Source organism: Trachypithecus francoisi, unplaced genomic scaffold (assembly GCF_009764315.1).
Source record: "Trachypithecus francoisi isolate TF-2019V2 unplaced genomic scaffold, Tfra_2.0 Lachesis_group15, whole genome shotgun sequence".
In the NCBI taxonomy this organism is placed as follows: domain Eukaryota; kingdom Metazoa; phylum Chordata; class Mammalia; order Primates; family Cercopithecidae; genus Trachypithecus; species Trachypithecus francoisi.
Genome location: NW_022681460.1, coordinates 39,423,632 through 39,436,506, shown reverse-complemented (window position 1 = coordinate 39,436,506; position 12,875 = coordinate 39,423,632).

Sequence of the window (12,875 nt, the reverse complement as noted above, 5' to 3'; positions counted from 1 at the left end):
AATAATAGACCTTTCTTTGATTCCTCCAATTATGAGACTGGTTGAATTGTTGGGACCTCTGGTCTAACACTATTTAATTCACTTTTATTGTTTGCCTTCACTCTTACATGTAAACCATCTGGCAAGAAAACATCCACCTTAAGCCTTCATATCATGGGACAGATCATGTAAGCGGACTAGCTGTATCTAAAATTTCTGCTTTCATGAAGATCCATCTTTGAGATTTACACCTTAGAATATCATTATCATTAAATTCTACTTAATATCTTAAATTAACTTTTACTTAATATCTTAAATTAACTTCAACCTGCATTCTAAATAGCCACTGAGCTCTCCTATTTGTACTTAGACAAATGCTAACATAACATTGCTTCAGAAAAAAAAAAGTATCTGCTTCCCTGTCATATTTTATTCACTGTCTTCAGAGCCCATTTCATTTCACTACTGACTAATCATTAAAAAAAAAAACTCAAAGAACAAAACACATGCTCAGCAGAGCCTAAACGTTTTCAAACTCATTGCACAAAGTATAGGACCCTGAGAGAAGGTATCACACCAGGTGGCAGCTGCAGAGCCAGCATCTGGGCTTCACAATAATCACCTTGTGTGAATCACAGCAGAGAAAGAACAGCATTACCAGATGAGGTGAGCCTCAGACACTTCCATCTGTTTTTCAAACTGCACTGTGTTTATCAGGGTTGCAGTTTGTGACATCTAGCAGTTTTTCTTATACTTCATGTGTCTTTGAGATGAGAAAAAGAAAAAGAGAGACAACAGAAAGTATCATTCCTGACCAGCGAAAGACATTTGTGATTAAATTGCTGTGTCTTTAAAGTCTTCATATCTTGTGTACATGGTTGAAGGGCAAGAATTTGAAGATGAAGTGTTTCTAAATAAATTGATTTTCTTATTACTTCTATAGTATATAAATGTGCTGAGCTGTTGTTATTGTTATTTTTTAAGACTGTCACAGATACAAGTTCTTAAATACTTACATCTAAAAACATGTATACACCCTATACTGTGGTAAATCAATAAGGTAAGTCTGAGTGAAATTGTTTTGAAGATATCTCCAAAAAAATCCTCATATTCTAGCAGGTATCCAGACAAAATTTTAGTAGTTTATGTCAATTTAAACCCCTTTTCAAGAGCCACTTATTCCTGTGAGTTTTTGACCAGTCTGCAACGACTGTACAATGTGTTAGTTCAATAAAAGAAACTGTGACTATCAAATTTGGATCCGAGAAGTCAATATCTTTGAAGTTTGGGTGTAGTAAACAAACATGTAATCTCAAGGGGCCATAAAATCTTTGATAATTATCAAATTATATTGATTTTATATGCACTGAATGTGTTAAAATGCCAGCAATTTTTCATAGAAACATCTTAAATTCGAATTTAGGAATCTATGAAGATTCAGGCTCTGCTAACTTTCCATAGCACCCTTTGAGATCGCCTCCTCTTATTAAATTTCATGCTGTATTTACATGGGGATGCAAGAAGAAAATTGTTTTGCTTGGGAAAATTGCCCATATCAGGTTTCAAATTGGAACATTGAAAATAACACTGATAGCAAATGTGTCCCTGACTTTGATAGTGCAACCAAGAAAAAGTGAAGAACCTGGAAAATTCTAATATAAGCACATATCAAAATGGAGATCCTACTCCTCCAACAGGAAGGTGTTAGTTATTGAGACACTTTTAAATAGAAAAGGAAGTATTTTCAAACCAGATGCCTTGATGTTACTGGACAGTGCTTGATGAAAGAATATTGACAGATCTATAATCTCCAAATTTCTTGTTGTTTTAATCATTGTTGTTATTTATTTGTTGATCATTTTAACATTTATTCTGGGCCGGGCACAGTGGCTCACACCTGTAATCCCAGCACTCTGGGAGGCTGAGGGGGGCGGATCACGAGGTCAGTAGTTGGAGACCATTCTGGCTAACATGGTGAAACCCCGTCTCTACTAAAAAATACAAAAAAAAAAAAAAAATTAGCCGGGCATGGCCTGTAGTCCCAGCTACTCGGGAGGCTGTGGCAGGAGAATGGTGTGAACCCAGGAGGCGGAGCTTGCAGTGAGCCGAGATTGCGCCACTGCGCTCCAGCCTGGGCGACAGAGCAAGACTCCGTCTCAAAAAATTATTCTTTTAGTATTAGTTAGCTTGAACTTTCCAAAGTACGATTCCACTTTTTTTTTTCTTTTCTTCTCTCCTTGTAACATATAGCATATTTGTTATTTTACTTACAGGGAACACCAAGTAGAGTAAGAGAATATGACTGATGTCCTTTATTACTATCCTTGTCTTTATAAGTTTTATCAGCACCAATTGACTGTCTTAAGAGCTCTAAGATGTTCACTAAAAGAAGTGTTGATTGTGTGAGATTCATTGTCCGGCTTATTCTTTGAGAGGAACTCTTTTTTTCACTTGGGATTAAAGGATCTTTCTTTCTTTCTTTCTTTCTTTCTTTCTTTCTTTCTTTTATAATTATACTTAAGTTCTGGGATACATGCGCAGAATGTGCAGGTTTGTTACATAGGTATGTACTTGCCATAGTGGTTTGCTGCACCCATCAACACATCATCTACATTAGATATTTCTCCTAATGCTATCCCTCCCCTTGCCATCACTGGTCATTAGACAAATGCAAATCAAAACCACAATGACATACCATTTCACGCTAGTTAGAATGGCGATCATTAAAAAGTCAGGAAACAACAGATGCTGGAGAGGATGTGGAGAAATAGGAACACTTTTACACTGCTGGTGGGAGTGTAAACTAATTCAACCATTGTGGAAGACAGTGTGGTGATTCCTCAAGGATCTAGAACTAGAAATGCCATTTGATCCAGCAATCCTATTACTGGGTATATTCCCCAAGGATTATAAATCATTCTACAACAAAGACACATGCACGCGTATGTTTATAGAGATAAACTCTTTCAGGTTCCCAAGCTTTGCTTTTCTAGTCAACTCATTAGGACAAATCAATCACAAAAAACACCTTTGTATGTCAGCAAGTGCTTTTCTCCTTAATGGACTGGTGCTTTCCTCCTGTGGCCTCTTGCTTTCGAATATATTGCTGTTTGCAATACTTTCCTTTATTTCCTCGCTTCTACTACCTTTCATTTCGCTCTCATCCTTGCCCATTTAAAAATTAAGGAACTTCGGGTTCAGATTCTAGGGAAGGTGGGTAAGTACACTTCACCCAGTTTCTCCCACTGAAACAACCCCAAATTCCAGACAGAACGCGTGGAGCAGCAGTCCGAGGCCCTAAAAAGCACATGGTAGCAGTTGTATTGGACATTAGAATTTCAAAATTCAAAGTTCCGTGAAACTGGTGGTAAGTTTACAGTGTTTTCTTTCTGCCTCTGGTATTACCCAACGTGGACTAAAAACAGCCCCAAATCTGGAAATGCATGCCAAGCACAGATAGAAAGAGGTCCATGAGAAATATGTTCTCCAATCTGAGGAGAAAGAACCTACTGAAGGTTGGAAAAAATGAAAGAAATGGTCTGCTTTGTTTAACTTTTTTTTCCTTCTCTCCTGTTCTAGCTCCCAGGCAGCTGTGATGGGATGGCAGCTGCACAGTGATGGCAGTGGCTGCCAGGCAGGCCCCCACAACTCTAAGAAAGGAAAATTCTACTCTCTGGCAAGAAAATCTGGGGTCCCCAGAGCATGAAGCAAATTTCCATTTTTCCCCCTCCCTCTGTCCTCCCACCTGTTTGGTCCTGAATACAAATACGCTTTTTGGAAGTGTCTGGAAGAGCTAGAAGTTAGGTTTCTGGAGAGAGGACAGAAAAGGGTGGCCTCAGGAAGGTAGAAGGTGTTGTGGAGGTCACAGAAAGAAGAAAGATCAACAGAAATCCCACAAATTGTGTGGGAACTCCTCAACTCACCTCCAAACTGCATATTCATGCATCTCACCCTAAATATCATATCAAAGATTTTGGAAACTGAGCCCAGGGTAGGCTTCCACTCACTGTTTGGCCACTGGGGGGCACAAATGTGGAGTGATCTAAACAGTACAGCAAATGCTCTGAAGACTGAACTGAGGGAATAAGAACCCACAGAAAGCAAACTGTGGCCTAAACCTCTACCTAATCATATTGCCTGATAAAAAGCAAAAAATCAATATCCTCTTCAGGATTTAAATGAGGCTCAAAGTCTGATAACATAATATTAAAAATATCTATAATTCGGTTTCAAATTACCTTGCCTACACACAACCAGGAAAATCACAGGGGAAAATATAATCACAAAATGACACAGATGTTGGGATTATCAGACGAAGGCCATGAATTAGCTATTATAAACATGCCCCACCCAACTAACAAATGACAAAACCAAGACCTGAACTCAGCTCATGCCGTTATACATTATGTTCGTTATCTTCTTCATTCCCAATTCAAGATAAACTGTCTCAGAAGTACAGAGTCAGTGTGAAAAACTAAGCATGAAGCTAATGCCTAAACTGTATTATTAAGAGAATAAGGCTGAGCAACTAAGGGAAATGCATTTGTTATAGCCATACAGGTCCTGTCATAAGTACTTTTTGATATAGTGATTTTATATTTTTCTGTCAGTTTTTGGGACATTGCACATTAAAAGAGGATTTACTAATAAATTTACAAGTTAATTAAATTAGAGTACACACTTGTATTTGGAATGATATAGTTGTGTTTAGTATAAGTCATAGAAGTCGTGTTTGTCCATTTTATTCTCTTACAGCAGGAACTAGCAGCCTGTGCCCCAACTCTGTCTGGTGGCCCATTTTTACCCAATATGAGAGATAAGAACTCTTTTTTACGTATTTAAAGAATCTTTAAAGAGAGGAGGATGAGGGGGAGGGGCAGGAGGAAGATATGGAGACGGAGAAAGGTGAAAGAAGTCTTCATAAGTACGGTATGTGGCCCATAAACCCTAAAGTATTTAACATCTGACCCTTTACAGAAAACCTTTGCCAACCCCTGGTCCAAAGAAATGGAAGCACCTTGATAGGAACAATTTCATGTTTTTCTGTTTCTTTCTAGTGTTTTAAATTCATGTCACAAGGGAGCACCTAATAAGGACCTGACCCACAGTGGACATTCAAACAGTGACTATGTGAACTAATCGGTGGGTACATGGTTGGCTATCTGCCTCCAGCATAGCAAAACAAGTCAGCTTCTTGGATACCTTTTATGGGAGATAATATGGCTATCCAAATGTTCACCACTCCCTCACTTACACCTGGCGCCCACTCATGGGAGATATATAATCCCACGCCCCAGTGATGTTGGGCTTTGACATGTAACTTGCTTTGACCAAGAGAATGTAATCCGACAATAACACATGCCACATTGTATCAGAAGCTGTGAGAGTTATTTTACGTTTCTGTCAGTCACCTTTAATTTCTGCCTTCTGCAATTTTGAAAGTATGTTGTAGTAGTGGCTGATATTTCCGCTTGGATACTGCAATAAGAAAACACAAGGAGACAGGCCAAGCACAATAAAACCAACCAACCAAATCCAGAAATGTTCAGCCAAACTGAAGCTGACCCTAGGCATTCATATAATGGGTGAGAACTACAAAGCGTAAGCCTTTGAGAGTTTGTGGTTCTCTGGCTGAAAGAAAAGTTGATTGACATACTTCTATAAAACAAAAGATTCAGAAGGATCTAATGGATTAGGTTTTAGTATATCATTGCAAATCATAATGAATTCTTACATACAGATTTTTTTTAACATAATAGGAAGAGTAGCTATTTATATAACTCATGTTTACAAGATGATTTCATATTTTTAGTTCATTTTCTGCTGTGTAGAAATGTAATGGCTATAATATGGTGCCCTTTCATGCTCATCAAGCACTATTTTATCTCACTAATGAAGGACAAAAGTGATGGATATATGTTGTTACTAGAATAAAAAGGCACCTTACACTCAAGAAAATTAATGTATTACTGTGATAACTTTGCTGTCTATTAAAAATGAATCATTCTTGAATCAGAATTTCTTTACCTTGGAGGTTAGTATTTCACTCTTACAACAGTTTAACTTTGTAGAAATATGACTAGAAATTAAATGGCATAAAAACTGAGAAACAAATTTATACAGAAAAGATTTATAATTTATAATGAGTTGTGCCAAGTAGCAAATATTTTAACCTCAGTAAAGGTAAGTGTGAGATCAAGAAATTTGTAATCAAAGGTGGTTCATCCTATAAAAATAAAAGTATACAGGAGAATACTGATGAGAAGAGAAAATTAAAATATCCAGAAATTTTCATGTAGCTTATTTGAAGTCACAAAATGTGACAAAAATACCATAAAATAAAATGTGTAATTCAGGGCTCCAGAAATGGCCATGGTGCTGATAGTTGACAGCTGTTGTTTTTGCCTGCCCAGCACTCTCCCACTTTTTAATGTTAAGAGAATTCTAATTCTGTTTTGGGAAACATCCTCTCCTCTTTCACTTCAGCAGCCCTAGTGCTACCATGTCATTCCTCTTTTAAATGTGGGCAATGTGAGCCCAGTAAATCAGAGTTTCATATGACCCTCGCCACAGGCATTTCTTTAGGACTGGTATCTGAGCCAAGAGAAGATACTCAGAGCAGATAGGAATCTGAGGAGTGAGAGAAATTTTCTTCAGCTATTAAAGTTGGTAGAAGATAGCAGTTAAGATGGGAGCAGCCGGTGTACATCTGGTCAGCAGAAATGGCAAGCCAGCCTGAGAACTCCAGTAACACAAAGGAAAGCAAAGATCAGAGAAAGCAAGGGACAGAACAAGTTCTGATGATGCCATATAATCCCACACCCTTCCAAACAGCATATACCTGATTTTTTAACCTTGTTTTCCTTTCTCTTGCAATTTCAGTACCTGAAAGATATGGTGCTCCTGGGGGCAGTTGAGGCATTTCAAGATGAATATTTTACAATTAAACTTTCCCTTCACGTCTGTATTTCAGTAAACCCATAAAGAACGTATTTCAGAAGTGGTTGAATTCTTATGATGTTTCTCAATTTAAGTTTCGTTTTTGCAACCATGTCCTCTACAGGAATTCCAGCAAATGGCTGGCAGTGAAGTTTGGCGTGCAAACATATAAGAACTATATCTGAAAATCTCCTTTGAATATAGATTGATCAAATGATCAATCTCTATTTTTTAATTTAAAAAAGCAGGCTATATTTTCAATATAAAAAGAGTTTTGTTCATCTTGTAAATTTTTTATTTTGGGAAAAAAGTCAAACCTACAGAAAAGTTAGAGAAATTTTACTATAGGCACAATGCCACCTGTACCTTGCTAAATTTAGACATTAAATTTTTCCCAAAATTATTTTCTTTCTCTAAAAACATACTTTTTTTTTCTTTTGCTGAACAATTTGAAAATAATTTGCAGGCACTTCATAACTTCTCTGACAAATATGTTAGCAGGACTCTCCTAAGAATAAAAGCACTCGGCCGGGCGCGGTGGCTCAAGCCTGTAATCCCAGCACTTTGGGAGGCCGAGACGGGAGAATCACGAGGTCAGGAGATCGAAACCATCCTGGCTAACACGGTGAAACCCCGTCTCTACTAAAAATTCAAAAAAATTAGCTGGGCGAGGTGGCGGGCGCCTGTAGTCCCAGCTACTCGGGAGGCTGAGGCAGGAGAATGGTGTGAACCCGGGAGGCGGAGCTTGCAGTGAGCTGAGATCCGGCCACTGCACTCCAGCCTGGGGGAAGAGCGAGACTCTGCCTCAAAAAAAAAAAAAAAAAAAAAAAAAAAAAAGAATAAAAGCACTCTTCTCTATAACTACTATACCAATGTTGCATCTAAGAAAATTAACACTAATTCTAAAATATCACCTTATATACTGTCCATCTTAAAAATTCACTAATTGTTCTAAAATTATCTTTTAGAATCTTTTTGTAAAACTCCAGGATGCAATTCTGGGTTGTAAATCGAATTTGGTTATGTCTCTTTAGTTTCTTTTAATGTTGAACTGTCCCTTATCTTTTTTCTCGTTATATTGAAATGTTGACCATTCTAGGCCTCTGGTCTTTTACAATGTGTTCCATTCTTGTTTTTTCTTGTGTAAATTCAGTTTAACAATTTTGGCAAGACTAGTACACAGTTGCTATGTATATTTCTTGTTGTTTCACATTAAGAACATTATATCAAGTTGTCCTACCACTGATGATTCAAAGTTTGGCTGCTAAATCTCCAAATCATAAAGAAAAATTGTTTTCTATTAGTAATTAATATTATACTTGTGTGATAATATTATACTTGTGTGATAGGTAGGAAAGGCCTGTTTTCCAACAATCCACCACACAATGGTTTTAGCATCTGTTGATAACGCTTGCTCAGAGAAGGCAAGGGACAGACCAAGTTCTGATGATGCATTTTTGTTTTCGTTTGAATAAAGTTCATTTTTAGAATTCAATCATTTTTTCCATATTTGTTAGATGTCCTTTATATATAAAGATAAAGATGAGTTTACTTCCATCCCTCCATCTTCTTCATACTCAAACACATAACCATTTTCATTATTTTCTGTGTATCTTTTCTGTGTGTGTGATGTATTACATGTTATACATTTTAAATACATATATAATAGAGAATGTTTGTACACATACACACACACACAAATTTCTTCTGTGCTCATTCACAAACATACCATAGTATGTATACTTTTTTAAGCTCCTTTTTTCACTGAACAATGTATCTTGGAAATACTCCATAAAAGTTAATAGCTAGTTATCTGTTCATTGTTTTATAAATTATTTAATCTGTCTTCTATAGGTGGGCATTTTGTTTGTATCCAACATTTGTTATTTTAGTTAATGCTGCAGTGAATAACCTTTTGCATATATTGTTTTGTTATTTGCAGGAAGGTATATACAAGCAAAGTCTTAGAAAGAGGATTTCTGGATCAAAGTGTAAACGCACCAGCAGCTTTGTTAGATATTGCCACATTGTGTTCAACAAGGGTTTTACCATCATATGTTCCCATCAAAAGTTATGAGTGTCTGTTTTCCCAAAGCCTAGCCAAAAGGATATGTTTTCAAGGCACTCATTTTCTACTAATCTGGTAGGTAAGAAATAGCATAATGGTGTAGTTTTAATTTGCATTCCTATTATTATCAGTGAGTTAGAGTGCCTTTTCACATGTTCAAGGACTATTTTTATATATTTTCTCTAAACCTTTCTTTTTTAAATAATTTTCCTATGCTGTTTTCACTTTATTTTCAATAACTTTTTAAGTGAAAGATACTAGCATTTTATTTTCTGTGACGTAAGTTGCAGATATTTTTGTCCAGCCTGTCTCTTAATTTTTCTTAGTTTTATCATGAATTTTAAAATTTTTAATGAAGTTGCATTTATAATTTTTATGTAGCTGCTTGATAGTGAATCATAATTAGAACTGTCTCCACACACGTTATAAAGAAAGCCAAGCCTGTTCCCGTTTAGACTGTTGACCCAAGTAAAGTGTTTTCACACTCTACTAGATCAATAATGGATCTAATATTTTTATTTTCTAAAATATTATCCAGTTTTCCCAACACTATGTTTTAAAAAAGCTATATTTTTTCCAGTAGCCTAAGATAACATATATAATATTCACTAAATCTTCATTTATATTTGAGTCTATTCTGAACTTTCCATACAATGTTGTTAACCTGTTAATATATTTTTGAATCTGTATCATGCTGTTTTGATTACAGAGACTTTATAGTATACTTTTTTAAAATAGACTTTATTTTTAGGCTAGCTTAAGGTTCACAGCAGAAGTTATAAAGATTTCCCAGATACTACCTATACCAACAGATGCACAGCCTCCTCCCTTATCAATATCCCCTATCAGAGTGGTACAATTGTTATAATTGATGAACCTAAACTGACAAATCATTATTACTCAGAATCCATAGCTTACACTGAGGTTCACTCTTGGTTTTGTGCGTTCTATGGGTTTAGAAACGTTTATAATGGTATATACCCATTCTTATAACATCATACAAAGTAGTTTCACTGCTCTAAAAATCATCTGTGCTCCAGCTATTTGCCTCTCCCTCCTCCTAAACCTTGGTCTTTTTATTATCGCCACAGTTTTGCCTTTTCTGGAATGTCATATAGTTAGAATTATGTGGTATCTAGCCTTTTTAGATTGAATTGTTTCATTTAGTCATTTGCGTTTGAATTTCCTCAATGTCTTTTCATGGCTTGATAGCTCATCAAAAAATAAATAAATAATATTTTATTGTCTAGATGTACCTATTTTATTAATCCATTCACCTACTAAAGTAAATCTTGATTAATTTCATGTTCTGAAAATTATAAATAATTGTGTCTATTTTAATATCTGGCAGTACTACCTAACTAATTGCACTTATTTTTAAATGTTTACTTAAATATTATTTCATGTTATTTCTTCTAGATAATATATAAATTAAATGTAACACTAACAAAAATGAAAGAATCAGCATATATATGGATGTTGAGACATATCCACGAACAAATAATTCTTGAATCCAAACAATTGTTCAAGTTTGGTCTTACAGAGTGGTTTGGAGATTCTTATAGGTTTAAATACTTCTAGAAAAGATTTAAGTTAATTTAAGCACGTTACTATTTTTATTGTTATTATATTTTTAAATTGTTTTCTGATTATTTTTTGTTTATATAAGGATTATTGATTTTTTGTGTGCTAACTCAGAAGTTTTGTTCTTATACAACAGCTATTGCAATCCCTATAATACTCTCTTTGTTGAAAAAAATTTACTTCTGCTATTGCGTTCCCTTTCTTTCCTAAAATGAACTTACCACCGACACAGTGATTCACACCTGTAATCTCAGCTGAGGCAGGAGGATCACTTAAGTCCAAGAGTTAGAGACAGGCCTGGGCAACAGAGAGACCCCATCTCTTATAAGTAAATAAATAAATAAAATAAACTCATTTTCTCCCTGGTACTTATTTTTTTTATATCTACCTTATAATTGAAAACCCATAGATCACAATCACTTAGTGCTCAATAAGAAAAATGTATTCAGTGCATGATAATCGTGTGTATTCAATTCCATTATTTCCATAAGCTAATTATAAAGTTGGACATATGTATCTCTGATAAAATAGTGACCTCGGTGGCTGGCGCCTGTAGTCCCAGCTACTCGGGAGGCTGAGGCAGGAGAATGGCGTAAACCCGGGAGGCGGAGCTTGCAGTGAGCTGAGATCCGGCCACTGCACTCCAGCCTGGGTGACAGAGCAAGACTCCGCCTCAAAAAAAATAAAAAAATAAATAAATAAATAAAAAAATAAAAAAAAAAATAGTGACCTCCAAGTGTAATAAAATTTAAAATGCTTTTTAATAATTATTTGATAAAATATATAAGCTTAAATGAAAAATTAATGTTCTGTTCAAAAATCACACATTTCTAATAAAATCCATCCTCAACCTGCAATTCTATGAACATACAATGTTTTGTATATGCACAACCATAGCAAGTAGAAACCATGCAGGATTATTTGAGCAGTGCTGAGAAGATAAGCTTTGCCCATGTATCTGACCCCTAACCTTCTTAAGCTTCAGACTGAAAATCAGATTTAGAAGTATTATTATGTCTAGTTATCTTCATTAAATACACATTACATGCCTCATTAGCCAGGGTAAGCTTTTCAGATTAGTCTTTTCACCACTTTGGACCTGAAGACGTGAGGTCTAGGGCACACCATTTTCACAAGGGATAATGGTGACATAAGCTGGATGCTATATTGCAGTCCAGGAGATTGTGTGTTGTAGCTCTAGTAAGACAAATAAAAATAAATGTTGATTTTTAAGGAATTTATTTGGGCACAAATCTTCAAGGCACATAAACCACTTTGGTTGCTGAGATACTGTGTCATAATTTTTGAGTGTGTATTGGTCCTGAAAAAAAAGAATCAAGAAATATGTATTCGACTGGGTGTGGTGGCTCACACCTGTAATCCCAGCACTTTGGGAGGCCGAGGCAGGTGAATCACCTGAGGTCAGAAGTTTGAGACCAGCCTGGCGAACATGGTGAAACCCTGTCTCTACTAGAAATACAAAATTAAATGGGCTTAGTGGCGCACACCTGTAGTCCCAACTACTCAGGAGACTGAGGCAAGAGAATCATTCAAATCTGGGAGGTGGAGGTTGCAGTGAGCCAAGATCGCACCGCTGTACTCCAGTCTGGGTGACAAGAGCAAAATTCCATCAAGAAAGAAAAGGAAAGGAAAGAAAGGAAAGGAGAGGAGAGGAGAGGAGAGGAGAGGAGAGGAGAGGAGAGGAGAGGAGAGGAAAGGAAGAAAAAGAAGAAAGGAAAGAAGGAAAGAAGAAGGAAGGAAGGAGAGAGAGAGAAATAAAAAAGAAAGAAAGAAAAGAAAGAAAGGAAAAGAAAGAAAGAAAGAGAAAGAAAGAAAGAGAAAGAAAGAAAGAAAGAAAGAAAGAAAGAAAGAAAGAAAGAAACAAAGAAACAAAGAGAGAAAGAAAGAAAAAAAAAGAAAAAGGAAATGTGGGTTCTAAACCATGAATACTGACTTAGCAAAAGAACTCTGAAAGGACTTTGGACCTTTCATATTGGTCTCTCTCATAAAGTATGGGGTATACTTCTTGGGAAAGAAACCACTCTTAAATGGAGAGCAGCAAGCCACATTAATTATTTCCAATAATCTGACCCATTCTTAAGGGACAGGTGTACTGAAGGTATCTGGGTGCAAATCATGTTCCCTTTTCTGTGAATGCTCTCTGACATCAGAGGCAGTCACCAGTTATGTCAAATGTAATATGTATGGCAATAACTACATTTCCTGATATATGAACCAAAACATTGGAAAACTGGACTATAGGGAGGGTCAGGGACAAAAAGAGGAAAAAACATGGGACAGCAGA